This window comes from Denticeps clupeoides, unplaced genomic scaffold (assembly GCF_900700375.1).
Source record: "Denticeps clupeoides unplaced genomic scaffold, fDenClu1.1, whole genome shotgun sequence".
Lineage (NCBI taxonomy): Eukaryota > Metazoa > Chordata > Actinopteri > Clupeiformes > Denticipitidae > Denticeps > Denticeps clupeoides.
Window position 1 is genome coordinate 39645 of NW_021629804.1, and position 14070 is coordinate 53714.

Sequence of the window (14070 nt, forward strand, 5' to 3'; positions counted from 1 at the left end):
TGTTCGTGCAGAACAGTAGTGCCTCAACATCATACTCCCGACAAGAGCTTTTGGATATTGGTTCTCGTAATTTTAACAGTTTTATCAGCAATCTTGAACTCATCCCTGAGATCGGCAGAACACCCGAGGCGGCGCACCCTACCCGACCGGGCGGAAGTGCTCGAAGACGCGGTCGAGACCGTAAACAAAGGCGGGGGAAGCGCGGAGGGCTAAGAGCTAAGCTAAAGCTAACACCACACCGGCTCTCTTTGCCCAGCATTCTTCTCGCCAATGTACGGTCACTGGTGAACAAAATGGATGAGATTCGACTCCGAATCAACCACAGCAAGAATCTCTGGAACTGCAATGTCATGATTTTCACTGAAACATGGCTAAACAACGGAATACCGGACAATGCTATTGCTCTAGCTGAGCACCACATTCTCCGGGCAGACAGAACGGCGGATGACTCCGGTAAGACCAGAGGTGGGGGATTGTGCATCTATGTTAACAAAGCCTGGTGCACGAACTCTACTATCATTGGGAGACACTGCTCAGCTAACCTAGAGTTTCTCATGGTTAAGTGCAGACCGTTTTATCTGCCGCGGGAGTTCACATCCACCATTATAACTGCCGCTTACATTCCTCCTGATGCTGATGCCAAGCTTGCTATGAACGAACTTCATGCGGCCATCAGTAAACAACAGACTGATCACCCAGAGGCTGCATACATTGTGGCGGGCGATTTTAATCATTCCAATTTGAAGACTGTATTACCTAAATTTCATAAAAACATTCTCTGTCACACCAGAGGAAACAAAACTCTGGATCAAGTTTATACAAACATGGCTGAAGCCTATGCTGTGACCCCCCTCCCCCACTTCGGACAATCAGATCACCTTTCTTTGTTTCTCACCCCCAAGTACTCCCCCCTCATCAACCGTGTGAAGCCATCAGTGAGGACCATCAAAGTGTGGCCAGCGGGGGCTGACATCACACTCCAGGACAGGTTCCAACACACAGACTGGAGTATGTTTGCTTCACAGGCCACCTGTGGCTCTCACACGGACATCGACATCTACACCTCCTCTGTTCTGAACTACATTAACACCACCATAGACACGGTTACTACTCAGAAACAGATCACCACATACCCAAATCAGAAGCCTTGGATGAACAAGGAGGTGCGTCTCCTGCTGAAGGCACGCAACAATGCCTTCAGATCGGGTGATGCACAGGCCTACAGCATTTCCAGGGCAAATCTGAAGAGGGGCATCAAAAAGGCCAAGCACTGCTACAAACTAAAGCTAGAGGAATACTTCTCCAATGCTGATCCTCGACGCTTGTGGCAGGGCATTCAGGCCATTACAGACTATAAACCCAGCAACTCAGCCCCCACAACCACAAATGTCCTCTTTCTGAATGAGCTCAACGACTTTTATGCTCGCTTTGAAAGAGACAACAAGCAACCTGCTGTCAAGATCCCCTCATCTACCGACCACTCGCCCATCACATTCACCTCCTCAGATGTTTGCACTGCACTGAGTCGGATAAACGCGCGCAGGGCTGCTGGACCAGACGGCATCCCGGGGCGCGTACTTAGAGCATGTGCAGAGCAGCTCGCTGGCGTATTCACGGACATTTTTAACATGTCTCTCGCCCAAGCAGCTGTTCCAACATGCCTCAAATCTACCTCCATTGTGCCAGTGCCGAAACATTCTAGCCCAACATGCCTGAATGACTACCGCCCTGTAGCACTCACACCCAAAATCATGAAGTGCTTCGAGCGGTTAGTCCTGGCACATCTGAGGGACTTCCTCCCACCAACTCTGGACCCACACCAGTTTGCGTACCGTAGCAATAGGAGCACAGAGGATGCAGTCTCCATAGCAAAACACATATGCACGGATGCTGTTTGTTGATTTCAGCTCAGCATTTAACACTGTCATCCCCTCTAAGCTAATCTCTAAACTTAGAGCCCTGGACATCAACACCTCACTTTGCAACTGGATTATGGACTTTCTGACCAGCAGACCACAGCATGTAAGGTCAGGCCACATCCGCTCCACTACTGTCACGCTCAACACTGGTGTACCACAGGGCTGTGTGCCGAGCCCCTTCCTCTACTCCCTCTTCACCCATGACTGCCGACCTATGTATGGATCAAACTCCGTTATTAAGTTTGCAGATGACACCACGGTGATAGGTCTCATCGACAACAACGATGAGACTGCCTACAGGGAGGAGGTCCAGCATCTGGCCACTTGGTGCACAGAAAATAACCTTCTTTTAAACACCACCAAGACCAAGGAGCTCATTGTGGACTTCAGGAGGGAGAGAAGAGGCTCGCATGATCCCATCCACATCAATGGGATGACTGTGCAGCCTGTTACATCCTTCAAGTTCCTGGGGACCCACATCTCAGAGGACCTGTCCTGGAGCATTAACACCTCCAGCCTGGTCAAGAAGGCTCACCAGCGCCTCTTCTTCTTGAGAACATTAAAAAAGAACCAGCTACCCACTACCATCCTGTTGAACTTTTACCGCTCTACAATAGAGAGCATCCTTACCAGCTGTCTCACAGTGTGGTATGGAAGCTGCACTGTTGCTGAGCGTAAGGCGATGCAGCGGGTGGTGAAAACTGCCCAGCGCATCACAGGGACTCCACTTCCATCCATTGAGGAAATCCAGAGGAAGCACTGTCTGCGTCGAGCTCACAGTATTCTTAAGGACTCCTCCCACCCGGCCCACAAACTGTTCTCTCTCCTGCCTTCAGGCAGACGGTTCAGGCTACCACGGACAAGAACCAGCAGACTTAGGAACAGCTTTTTTCCCAGAGCTGTTTCCTTGCTGAACTCCTCTGCCCCCCCCATACACTCCTGATAATCACTGCACTGCACATATCACTTTGTACTGCACATATCACTTTGTACTGCACATATCACTTTGTACTGCACATATCACTTTATGTATAGCACATATCACTTTATGTATATATATAACTTAACTTATTTGAACTGTATCCTGCACTTGCTGCTTATTGCACTTCTGGTTAGACCTAAACTACATTTCGTTGCCCTGTACTTGTACATGTGTAATGACAATAAAGTTGAATCTAATCATCTAATCTAATCAAGAAAAAAACCTTACAGGGAATTTGAGTAAGGGCACCTTATGAGGGCGTAAACAGTTGGGGCTCACATCCAAAAGGCAAAGGGATTGAACATGTTTCATTGCCAATGGTGGTTATAGTGACGGGAAAATTAGATATAAGACACCGATATTATCCATTGTATTGAAGGGAAGGTTCTGTGCCCGGCTAGCTCAGTCGGTAGAGCATGAGACTCTTAATCTCAGGGTCGTGGGTTCGAGCCCGACGTTGGGCGTCGGTTTTGGGAAAAAATTTTCCAATTAGGAATGCCTTCATTCGGAAAACATTTGAGTACATCCAGCAACAGATTGTACTTTTTTCGTGTATGTAGCACTGCTGTGCTGCGTTGTATAAAGGTGCTTAATTAAAGAAAAATAATCAAAATATGAAACATGGAGAACGCAGGCATTGATCCCCGTTATTTCTCGCACAGTAAGCAAGCGCTCTAGTATTTCAGCTAATTGCCTTATGATAACGAAGGGGAAAAACAGTTTCGGGAAAACTACATGCAGGGATTAAACAAAGTCTTGCATTTTGTGCCAAGACTCTTGGACACAGAAGCTGTTAATCAATCGTCCAAAAGCGTCAAAGCCTTAATCTTAACAAGGCCGGTTAGCTCAGCTGGTTAGAGCGTGGTGCTAATAACGCCAAGGTCGCGGGTTCGACCCCCGTACTGGCCACAACTCATTTAATGTGTTTTGACAGGACTTACGCATTAGAGACAAGGCAACTGCTATTCCTGATTGACGGATTTGCTTGCGTCCAGGATTTTTACATCGTGCAGATGACAGGCTTTGGACATGCTAGCTCTGATGTGCTATGTATTAATCAAATGCTTCACTAAGAAAAACTAATCAAAGATAAAAAGGAACCGTGGAGAATGCGGGCATCGATCCCGCTACCTCTCGCATGCTAAGCGAGCGCTCTACCATTTGAGCTAATTCCCCTGTGACAAGAAACCATGCAAGAAATTTTGGGAAGACTATAAACAGGGATCAAACGGACTCATGCATTGGATTTTGGCATGTCGAAAAAAGCCAAGGTGCCTTTTTTTTTACATTCGGCACCAGCAAGAAAAAAACCTTACAGGGAATTTGAGTAAGGGCACCTTATGAGGGCGTAAACAGTTGGGGCTTACATCCAAAAGGCAAAGGGATTGAACATGTTTCATTGCCAATGGTGGTTATAGTGACGGCAAAATTAGATATAAGACACAGATATTATCCATTGTATTGAAGGGAATGTTCTGTGCCCGGCTAGCTCAGTCGGTAGAGCATGAGACTCTTAATCTCAGGGTCGTGGGTTCGAGCCCCACGTTGGGCGTCTGTTTTGGGAAAAAATTTTCCAATTAGGGATGCCTTCATTCGGAAAACATTTGAGTACATCCAGCAACAGATTGTACTTTTTTCGTGTATGTAGCACTGCTGTGCTGCGTTGTATAAAGGTGCTTAATTAAAGAAAAATAATCAAAATATGAAACATGGAGAATGCAGGCATTGATCCCCGTTATTTCTCGCACAGTAAGCAAGCGCTCTAGTATTTCAGCTAATTGCCTTATGACAACGAAGGGGAAAAACAGTTTCGGGAAAACTACATGCAGGGATTAAACAAAGTCTTGCATTTTGTGCCAAGACTCTTGGACACAGAAGCTGTTAATCAATCGTCCAAAAGCGTCAAAGCTATAATCTTATCAAGGCCGGTTAGCTCAGCTGGTTAGAGCGTGGTGCTAATAACGCCAAGGTCGCGGGTTCGACCCCCGTACTGGCCACAACTCATTTAATGTGTTTTGACAGGACTTACGCATTAGAGACAAGGCAACTGCTATTCCTGATTGACGGATTTGCTTGCGTCCAGGATTTTTACATTGTGCAGATGAGAGGCTTTGGACATGCTGGCTCTGATGTGCTATGTATTAATCAAATGCTTCACTAAGAAAAACTAATCAAAGATAAAAAGGAACCGTGGAGAATGCGGGCATCGATCCCGCTACCTCTCGCATGCTAAGCGAGCGCTCTACCATTTGAGCTAATTCCCCTGTGACAAGAAAACATGCAAGAAATTTTGGGAAGACTATAAACAGGGATCAAACAGACTCATGCATTGGATTTTGGCATGTCGAAAAAAGCCAAGGTGCCTTTTTTTTTACATTCGGCACCATCAAGACCACCATCAAGATCCCAAGACCAAGATGGCGGCGCGTACACATCGCGAGGCTCAGCGTCTCTCCAGTTTCTGCAGTTTTGCGGTAATTTTCTTGCTCATGTCGGGGCTGTTCGTGCAGAACAGTAGTGCCTCAACATCGTACTCCCGACAAGAGCTTTTGGATATTGGTTCTCGTAATTTTAACAGTTTTATCAGCAATCTTGAACTCATCCCTGAGATCGGCAGAACACCCGAGGCGGCGCACCCTACCCGACCGGGCGGAAGTGCTCGAAGACGCGGTCGAGACCGTAAACAAAGGCGGGGGAAGCGCGGAGGGCTAAGAGCTAAGCTAAAGCTAACACCACACCGGCTCTCTTTGCCCAGCATTCTTCTCGCCAATGTACGGTCACTGGTGAACAAAATGGATGAGATTCGACTCCGAATCAACCACAGCAAGAATCTCTGGAACTGCAATGTCATGATTTTCACTGAAACATGGCTAAACAACGGAATACCGGACAATGCTATTGCTCTAGCTGAGCACCACATTCTCCGGGCAGACAGAACGGCGGATGACTCCGGTAAGACCAGAGGTGGGGGATTGTGCATCTATGTTAACAAAGCCTGGTGCACGAACTCTACTATCATTGGGAGACACTGCTCAGCTAACCTAGAGTTTCTCATGGTTAAGTGCAGACCGTTTTATCTGCCGCGGGAGTTCACATCCACCATTATAACTGCCGCTTACATTCCTCCTGATGCTGATGCCAAGCTTGCTATGAACGAACTTCATGCGGCCATCAGTAAACAACAGACTGATCACCCAGAGGCTGCATACATTGTGGCGGGCGATTTTAATCATTCCAATTTGAAGACTGTATTACCTAAATTTCATAAAAACATTCTCTGTCACACCAGAGGAAACAAAACTCTGGATCAAGTTTATACAAACATGGCTGAAGCCTATGCTGTGACCCCCCTCCCCCACTTCGGACAATCAGATCACCTTTCTTTGTTTCTCACCCCCAAGTACTCCCCCCTCATCAACCGTGTGAAGCCATCAGTGAGGACCATCAAAGTGTGGCCAGCGGGGGCTGACATCACACTCCAGGACAGGTTCCAACACACAGACTGGAGTATGTTTGCTTCACAGGCCACCTGTGGCTCTCACACGGACATCGACATCTACACCTCCTCTGTTCTGAACTACATTAACACCACCATAGACACGGTTACTACTCAGAAACAGATCACCACATACCCAAATCAGAAGCCTTGGATGAACAAGGAGGTGCGTCTCCTGCTGAAGGCACGCAACAATGCCTTCAGATCGGGTGATGCACAGGCCTACAGCATTTCCAGGGCAAATCTGAAGAGGGGCATCAAAAAGGCCAAGCACTGCTACAAACTAAAGCTAGAGGAATACTTCTCCAATGCTGATCCTCGACGCTTGTGGCAGGGCATTCAGGCCATTACAGACTATAAACCCAGCAACTCAGCCCCCACAACCACAAATGTCCTCTTTCTGAATGAGCTCAACGACTTTTATGCTCGCTTTGAAAGAGACAACAAGCAACCTGCTGTCAAGATCCCCTCATCTACCGACCACTCGCCCATCACATTCACCTCCTCAGATGTTTGCACTGCACTGAGTCGGATAAACGCGCGCAGGGCTGCTGGACCAGACGGCATCCCGGGGCGCGTACTTAGAGCATGTGCAGAGCAGCTCGCTGGCGTATTCACGGACATTTTTAACATGTCTCTCGCCCAAGCAGCTGTTCCAACATGCCTCAAATCTACCTCCATTGTGCCAGTGCCGAAACATTCTAGCCCAACATGCCTGAATGACTACCGCCCTGTAGCACTCACACCCAAAATCATGAAGTGCTTCGAGCGGTTAGTCCTGGCACATCTGAGGGACTTCCTCCCACCAACTCTGGACCCACACCAGTTTGCGTACCGTAGCAATAGGAGCACAGTGGATGCAGTCTCCATAGCGCTGCACTCTGTACTCACACACCTGGACAAGCAAAACACATATGCACGGATGCTGTTTGTTGATTTCAGCTCAGCATTTAACACTGTCATCCCCTCTAAGCTAATCTCTAAACTTAGAGCCCTGGACATCAACACCTCACTTTGCAACTGGATTATGGACTTTCTGACCAGCAGACCACAGCATGTAAGGTCAGGCCACATCCGCTCCACTACTGTCACGCTCAACACTGGTGTACCACAGGGCTGTGTGCCGAGCCCCTTCCTCTACTCCCTCTTCACCCATGACTGCCGACCTATGTATGGATCAAACTCCGTTATTAAGTTTGCAGATGACACCACGGTGATAGGTCTCATCGACAACAACGATGAGACTGCCTACAGGGAGGAGGTCCAGCATCTGGCCACTTGGTGCACAGAAAATAACCTTCTTTTAAACACCACCAAGACCAAGGAGCTCATTGTGGACTTCAGGAGGGAGAGAAGAGGCTCGCATGATCCCATCCACATCAATGGGATGACTGTGCAGCCTGTTACATCCTTCAAGTTCCTGGGGACCCACATCTCAGAGGACCTGTCCTGGAGCATTAACACCTCCAGCCTGGTCAAGAAGGCTCACCAGCGCCTCTTCTTCTTGAGAACATTAAAAAAGAACCAGCTACCCACTACCATCCTGTTGAACTTTTACCGCTCTACAATAGAGAGCATCCTTACCAGCTGTCTCACAGTGTGGTATGGAAGCTGCACTGTTGCTGAGCGTAAGGCGATGCAGCGGGTGGTGAAAACTGCCCAGCGCATCACAGGGACTCCACTTCCATCCATTGAGGAAATCCAGAGGAAGCACTGTCTGCGTCGAGCTCACAGTATTCTTAAGGACTCCTCCCACCCGGCCCACAAACTGTTCTCTCTCCTGCCTTCAGGCAGACGGTTCAGGCTACCACGGACAAGAACCAGCAGACTTAGGAACAGCTTTTTTCCCAGAGCTGTTTCCTTGCTGAACTCCTCTGCCCCCCCCATACACTCCTGATAATCACTGCACTGCACATATCACTTTGTACTGCACATATCACTTTGTACTGCACATATCACTTTGTACTGCACATATCACTTTATGTATAGCACATATCACTTTATGTATATATATATAACTTAACTTATTTGAACTGTATCCTGCACTTGCTGCTTATTGCACTTCTGGTTAGACCTAAACTACATTTCGTTGCCCTGTACTTGTACATGTGTAATGACAATAAAGTTGAATCTAATCATCTAATCTAATCAAGAAAAAAACCTTACAGGGAATTTGAGTAAGGGCACCTTATGAGGGCGTAAACAGTTGGGGCTCACATCCAAAAGGCAAAGGGATTGAACATGTTTCATTGCCAATGGTGGTTATAGTGACGGGAAAATTAGATATAAGACACCGATATTATCCATTGTATTGAAGGGAAGGTTCTGTGCCCGGCTAGCTCAGTCGGTAGAGCATGAGACTCTTAATCTCAGGGTCGTGGGTTCGAGCCCCACGTTGGGCGTCGGTTTTGGGAAAAAATTTTCCAATTAGGAATGCCTTCATTCGGAAAACATTTGAGTACATCCAGCAACAGATTGTACTTTTTTCGTGTATGTAGCACTGCTGTGCTGCGTTGTATAAAGGTGCTTAATTAAAGAAAAATAATCAAAATATGAAACATGGAGAACGCAGGCATTGATCCCCGTTATTTCTCGCACAGTAAGCAAGCGCTCTAGTATTTCAGCTAATTGCCTTATGATAACGAAGGGGAAAAACAGTTTCGGGAAAACTACATGCAGGGATTAAACAAAGTCTTGCATTTTGTGCCAAGACTCTTGGACACAGAAGCTGTTAATCAATCGTCCAAAACCGTCAAAGCCTTAGTCTTAACAAGGCCGGTTAGCTCAGCTGGTTAGAGCGTGGTGCTAATAACGCCAAGGTCGCGGGTTCGACCCCCGTACTGGCCACAACTCATTTAATGTGTTTTGACAGGACTTACGCATTAGAGACAAGGCAACTGCTATTCCTGATTGACGGATTTGCTTGCGTCCAGGATTTTTACATCGTGCAGATGACAGGCTTTGGACATGCTAGCTCTGATGTGCTATGTATTAATCAAATGCTTCACTAAGAAAAACTAATCAAAGATAAAAAGGAACCGTGGAGAATGCGGGCATCGATCCCGCTACCTCTCGCATGCTAAGCGAGCGCTCTACCATTTGAGCTAATTCCCCTGTGACAAGAAACCATGCAAGAAATTTTGGGAAGACTATAAACAGGGATCAAACGGACTCATGCATTGGATTTTGGCATGTCGAAAAAAGCCAAGGTGCCTTTTTTTTTTACATTCGGCACCAGCAAGAAAAAAACCTTACAGGGAATTTGAGTAAGGGCACCTTATGAGGGCGTAAACAGTTGGGGCTTACATCCAAAAGGCAAAGGGATTGAACATGTTTCATTGCCAATGGTGGTTATAGTGACGGCAAAATTAGATATAAGACACAGATATTATCCATTGTATTGAAGGGAATGTTCTGTGCCCGGCTAGCTCAGTCGGTAGAGCATGAGACTCTTAATCTCAGGGTCGTGGGTTCGAGCCCCACGTTGGGCGTCTGTTTTGGGAAAAAATTTTCCAATTAGGGATGCCTTCATTCGGAAAACATTTGAGTACATCCAGCAACAGATTGTACTTTTTTCGTGTATGTAGCACTGCTGTGCTGCGTTGTATAAAGGTGCTTAAATTAAAGAAAAATAATCAAAATATGAAACATGGAGAATGCAGGCAATGATCCCCGTTATTTCTCGCACAGTAAGCAAGCGCTCTAGTATTTCAGCTAATTGCCTTATGACAACGAAGGGGAAAAACAGTTTCGGGAAAACTACATGCAGGGATTAAACAAAGTCTTGCATTTTGTGCCAAGACTCTTGGACACAGAAGCTGTTAATCAATCGTCCAAAAGCGTCAAAGCTATAATCTTATCAAGGCCGGTTAGCTCAGCTGGTTAGAGCGTGGTGCTAATAACGCCAAGGTCGCGGGTTCGACCCCCGTACTGGCCACAACTCATTTAATGTGTTTTGACAGGACTTACGCATTAGAGACAAGGCAACTGCTATTCCTGATTGACGGATTTGCTTGCGTCCAGGATTTTTACATTGTGCAGATGAGAGGCTTTGGACATGCTGGCTCTGATGTGCTATGTATTAATCAAATGCTTCACTAAGAAAAACTAATCAAAGATAAAAAGGAACCGTGGAGAATGCGGGCATCGATCCCGCTACCTCTCGCATGCTAAGCGAGCGCTCTACCATTTGAGCTAATTCCCCTGTGACAAGAAAACATGCAAGAAATTTTGGGAAGACTATAAACAGGGATCAAACAGACTCATGCATTGGATTTTGGCATGTCGAAAAAAGCCAAGGTGCCTTTTTTTTTACATTCGGCACCATCAAGACCACCATCAAGATCCCAAGACCAAGATGGCGGCGCGTACACATCGCGAGGCTCAGCGTCTCTCCAGTTTCTGCAGTTTTGCGGTAATTTTCTTGCTCATGTCGGGGCTGTTCGTGCAGAACAGTAGTGCCTCAACATCGTACTCCCGACAAGAGCTTTTGGATATTGGTTCTCGTAATTTTAACAGTTTTATCAGCAATCTTGAACTCATCCCTGAGATCGGCAGAACACCCGAGGCGGCGCACCCTACCCGACCGGGCGGAAGTGCTCGAAGACGCGGTCGAGACCGTAAACAAAGGCGGGGGAAGCGCGGAGGGCTAAGAGCTAAGCTAAAGCTAACACCACACCGGCTCTCTTTGCCCAGCATTCTTCTCGCCAATGTACGGTCACTGGTGAACAAAATGGATGAGATTCGACTCCGAATCAACCACAGCAAGAAACTCTGGAACTGCAATGTCATGATTTTCACTGAAACATGGCTAAACAACGGAATACCGGACAATGCTATTGCTCTAGCTGAGCACCACATTCTCCGGGCAGACAGAACGGCGGATGACTCCGGTAAGACCAGAGGTGGGGGATTGTGCATCTATGTTAACAAAGCCTGGTGCACGAACTCTACTATCATTGGGAGACACTGCTCAGCTAACCTAGAGTTTCTCATGGTTAAGTGCAGACCGTTTTATCTGCCGCGGGAGTTCACATCCACCATTATAACTGCCGCTTACATTCCTCCTGATGCTGATGCCAAGCTTGCTATGAACGAACTTCATGCGGCCATCAGTAAACAACAGACTGATCACCCAGAGGCTGCATACATTGTGGCGGGCGATTTTAATCATTCCAATTTGAAGACTGTATTACCTAAATTTCATAAAAACATTCTCTGTCACACCAGAGGAAACAAAACTCTGGATCAAGTTTATACAAACATGGCTGAAGCCTATGCTGTGACCCCCCTCCCCCACTTCGGACAATCAGATCACCTTTCTTTGTTTCTCACCCCCAAGTACTCCCCCCTCATCAACCGTGTGAAGCCATCAGTGAGGACCATCAAAGTGTGGCCAGCGGGGGCTGACATCACACTCCAGGACAGGTTCCAACACACAGACTGGAGTATGTTTGCTTCACAGGCCACCTGTGGCTCTCACACGGACATCGACATCTACACCTCCTCTGTTCTGAACTACATTAACACCACCATAGACACGGTTACTACTCAGAAACAGATCACCACATACCCAAATCAGAAGCCTTGGATGAACAAGGAGGTGCGTCTCCTGCTGAAGGCACGCAACAATGCCTTCAGATCGGGTGATGCACAGGCCTACAGCATTTCCAGGGCAAATCTGAAGAGGGGCATCAAAAAGGCCAAGCACTGCTACAAACTAAAGCTAGAGGAATACTTCTCCAATGCTGATCCTCGACGCTTGTGGCAGGGCATTCAGGCCATTACAGACTATAAACCCAGCAACTCAGCCCCCACAACCACAAATGTCCTCTTTCTGAATGAGCTCAACGACTTTTATGCTCGCTTTGAAAGAGACAACAAGCAACCTGCTGTCAAGATCCCCTCATCTACCGACCACTCGCCCATCACATTCACCTCCTCAGATGTTTGCACTGCACTGAGTCGGATAAACGCGCGCAGGGCTGCTGGACCAGACGGCATCCCGGGGCGCGTACTTAGAGCATGTGCAGAGCAGCTCGCTGGCGTATTCACGGACATTTTTAACATGTCTCTCGCCCAAGCAGCTGTTCCAACATGCCTCAAATCTACCTCCATTGTGCCAGTGCCGAAACATTCTAGCCCAACATGCCTGAATGACTACCGCCCTGTAGCACTCACACCCAAAATCATGAAGTGCTTCGAGCGGTTAGTCCTGGCACATCTGAGGGACTTCCTCCCACCAACTCTGGACCCACACCAGTTTGCGTACCGTAGCAATAGGAGCACAGAGGATGCAGTCTCCATAGCGCTGCACTCTGTACTCACACACCTGGACAAGCAAAACACATATGCACGGATGCTGTTTGTTGATTTCAGCTCAGCATTTAACACTGTCATCCCCTCTAAGCTAATCTCTAAACTTAGAGCCCTGGACATCAACACCTCACTTTGCAACTGGATTATGGACTTTCTGACCAGCAGACCACAGCATGTAAGGTCAGGCCACATCCGCTCCACTACTGTCACGCTCAACACTGGTGTACCACAGGGCTGTGTGCTGAGCCCCTTCCTCTACTCCCTCTTCACCCATGACTGCCGACCTATGTATGGATCAAACTCCGTTATTAAGTTTGCAGATGACACCACGGTGATAGGTCTCATCGACAACAACGATGAGACTGCCTACAGGGAGGAGGTCCAGCATCTGGCCACTTGGTGCACAGAAAATAACCTTCTTTTAAACACCACCAAGACCAAGGAGCTCATTGTGGACTTCAGGAGGGAGAGAAGAGGCTCGCATGATCCCATCCACATCAATGGGATGACTGTGCAGCCTGTTACATCCTTCAAGTTCCTGGGGACCCACATCTCAGAGGACCTGTCCTGGAGCATTAACACCTCCAGCCTGGTCAAGAAGGCTCACCAGCGCCTCTTCTTCTTGAGAACATTAAAAAAGAACCAGCTACCCACTACCATCCTGTTGAACTTTTACCGCTCTACAATAGAGAGCATCCTTACCAGCTGTCTCACAGTGTGGTATGGAAGCTGCACTGTTGCTGAGCGTAAGGCGATGCAGCGGGTGGTGAAAACTGCCCAGCGCATCACAGGGACTCCACTTCCATCCATTGAGGAAATCCAGAGGAAGCACTGTCTGCGTCGAGCTCACAGTATTCTTAAGGACTCCTCCCACCCGGCCCACAAACTGTTCTCTCTCCTGCCTTCAGGCAGACGGTTCAGGCTACCACGGACAAGAACCAGCAGACTTAGGAACAGCTTTTTTCCCAGAGCTGTTTCCTTGCTGAACTCCTCTGCCCCCCCCATACACTCCTGATAATCACTGCACTGCACAGCACATATCACTTTGTACTGCACATATCACTTTGTACTGCACATATCACTTTGTACTGCACATATCACTTTATGTATAGCACATATCACTTTATGTATATATATAACTTAACTTATTTGAACTGTATCCTGCACTTGCTGCTTATTGCACTTCTGGTTAGACCTAAACTACATTTCGTTGCCCTGTACTTGTACATGTGTAATGACAATAAAGTTGAATCTAATCATCTAATCTAATCAAGAAAAAAACCTTACAGGGAATTTGAGTAAGGGCACCTTATGAGGGCGTAAACAGTTGGGGCTCACATCCAAAAGGCAAAGGG

General features: G+C 47.4%; 12 non-coding genes across 12 annotated transcripts; 8 read left to right on the top strand and 4 right to left on the bottom strand.

Annotated features, from left to right (window-relative positions):
• Positions 1 to 3292: 3292 nt before the first annotated feature.
• On the top strand, positions 3293 to 3365 carry trnak-cuu (transfer RNA lysine (anticodon CUU)). Its single transcript has one exon. It is a non-coding gene; the product is annotated as a tRNA-Lys (tRNA).
• A 371-nt stretch (positions 3366 to 3736) lies between these two features.
• Positions 3737 to 3810, top strand: trnai-aau (transfer RNA isoleucine (anticodon AAU)). Its single transcript has one exon. It is a non-coding gene; the product is annotated as a tRNA-Ile (tRNA).
• Positions 3811 to 4004: 194 nt separating this feature from the next.
• trnaa-agc (transfer RNA alanine (anticodon AGC)) lies at positions 4005 to 4077 on the bottom strand. The gene has a single exon. It is a non-coding gene; the product is annotated as a tRNA-Ala (tRNA).
• A 303-nt stretch (positions 4078 to 4380) lies between these two features.
• trnak-cuu (transfer RNA lysine (anticodon CUU)) lies at positions 4381 to 4453 on the top strand. Its single transcript has one exon. It is a non-coding gene; the product is annotated as a tRNA-Lys (tRNA).
• Positions 4454 to 4824: 371 nt separating this feature from the next.
• Positions 4825 to 4898, top strand: trnai-aau (transfer RNA isoleucine (anticodon AAU)). Its single transcript has one exon. It is a non-coding gene; the product is annotated as a tRNA-Ile (tRNA).
• A 194-nt stretch (positions 4899 to 5092) lies between these two features.
• Positions 5093 to 5165, bottom strand: trnaa-agc (transfer RNA alanine (anticodon AGC)). Its single transcript has one exon. It is a non-coding gene; the product is annotated as a tRNA-Ala (tRNA).
• Positions 5166 to 8726: 3561 nt separating this feature from the next.
• Positions 8727 to 8799, top strand: trnak-cuu (transfer RNA lysine (anticodon CUU)). Its single transcript has one exon. It is a non-coding gene; the product is annotated as a tRNA-Lys (tRNA).
• A 371-nt stretch (positions 8800 to 9170) lies between these two features.
• Positions 9171 to 9244, top strand: trnai-aau (transfer RNA isoleucine (anticodon AAU)). Its single transcript has one exon. It is a non-coding gene; the product is annotated as a tRNA-Ile (tRNA).
• Positions 9245 to 9438: 194 nt separating this feature from the next.
• Positions 9439 to 9511, bottom strand: trnaa-agc (transfer RNA alanine (anticodon AGC)). Its single transcript has one exon. It is a non-coding gene; the product is annotated as a tRNA-Ala (tRNA).
• A 304-nt stretch (positions 9512 to 9815) lies between these two features.
• trnak-cuu (transfer RNA lysine (anticodon CUU)) lies at positions 9816 to 9888 on the top strand. Its single transcript has one exon. It is a non-coding gene; the product is annotated as a tRNA-Lys (tRNA).
• Positions 9889 to 10260: 372 nt separating this feature from the next.
• Positions 10261 to 10334, top strand: trnai-aau (transfer RNA isoleucine (anticodon AAU)). Its single transcript has one exon. It is a non-coding gene; the product is annotated as a tRNA-Ile (tRNA).
• A 194-nt stretch (positions 10335 to 10528) lies between these two features.
• On the bottom strand, positions 10529 to 10601 carry trnaa-agc (transfer RNA alanine (anticodon AGC)). Its single transcript has one exon. It is a non-coding gene; the product is annotated as a tRNA-Ala (tRNA).
• Positions 10602 to 14070: the final 3469 nt, after the last annotated feature.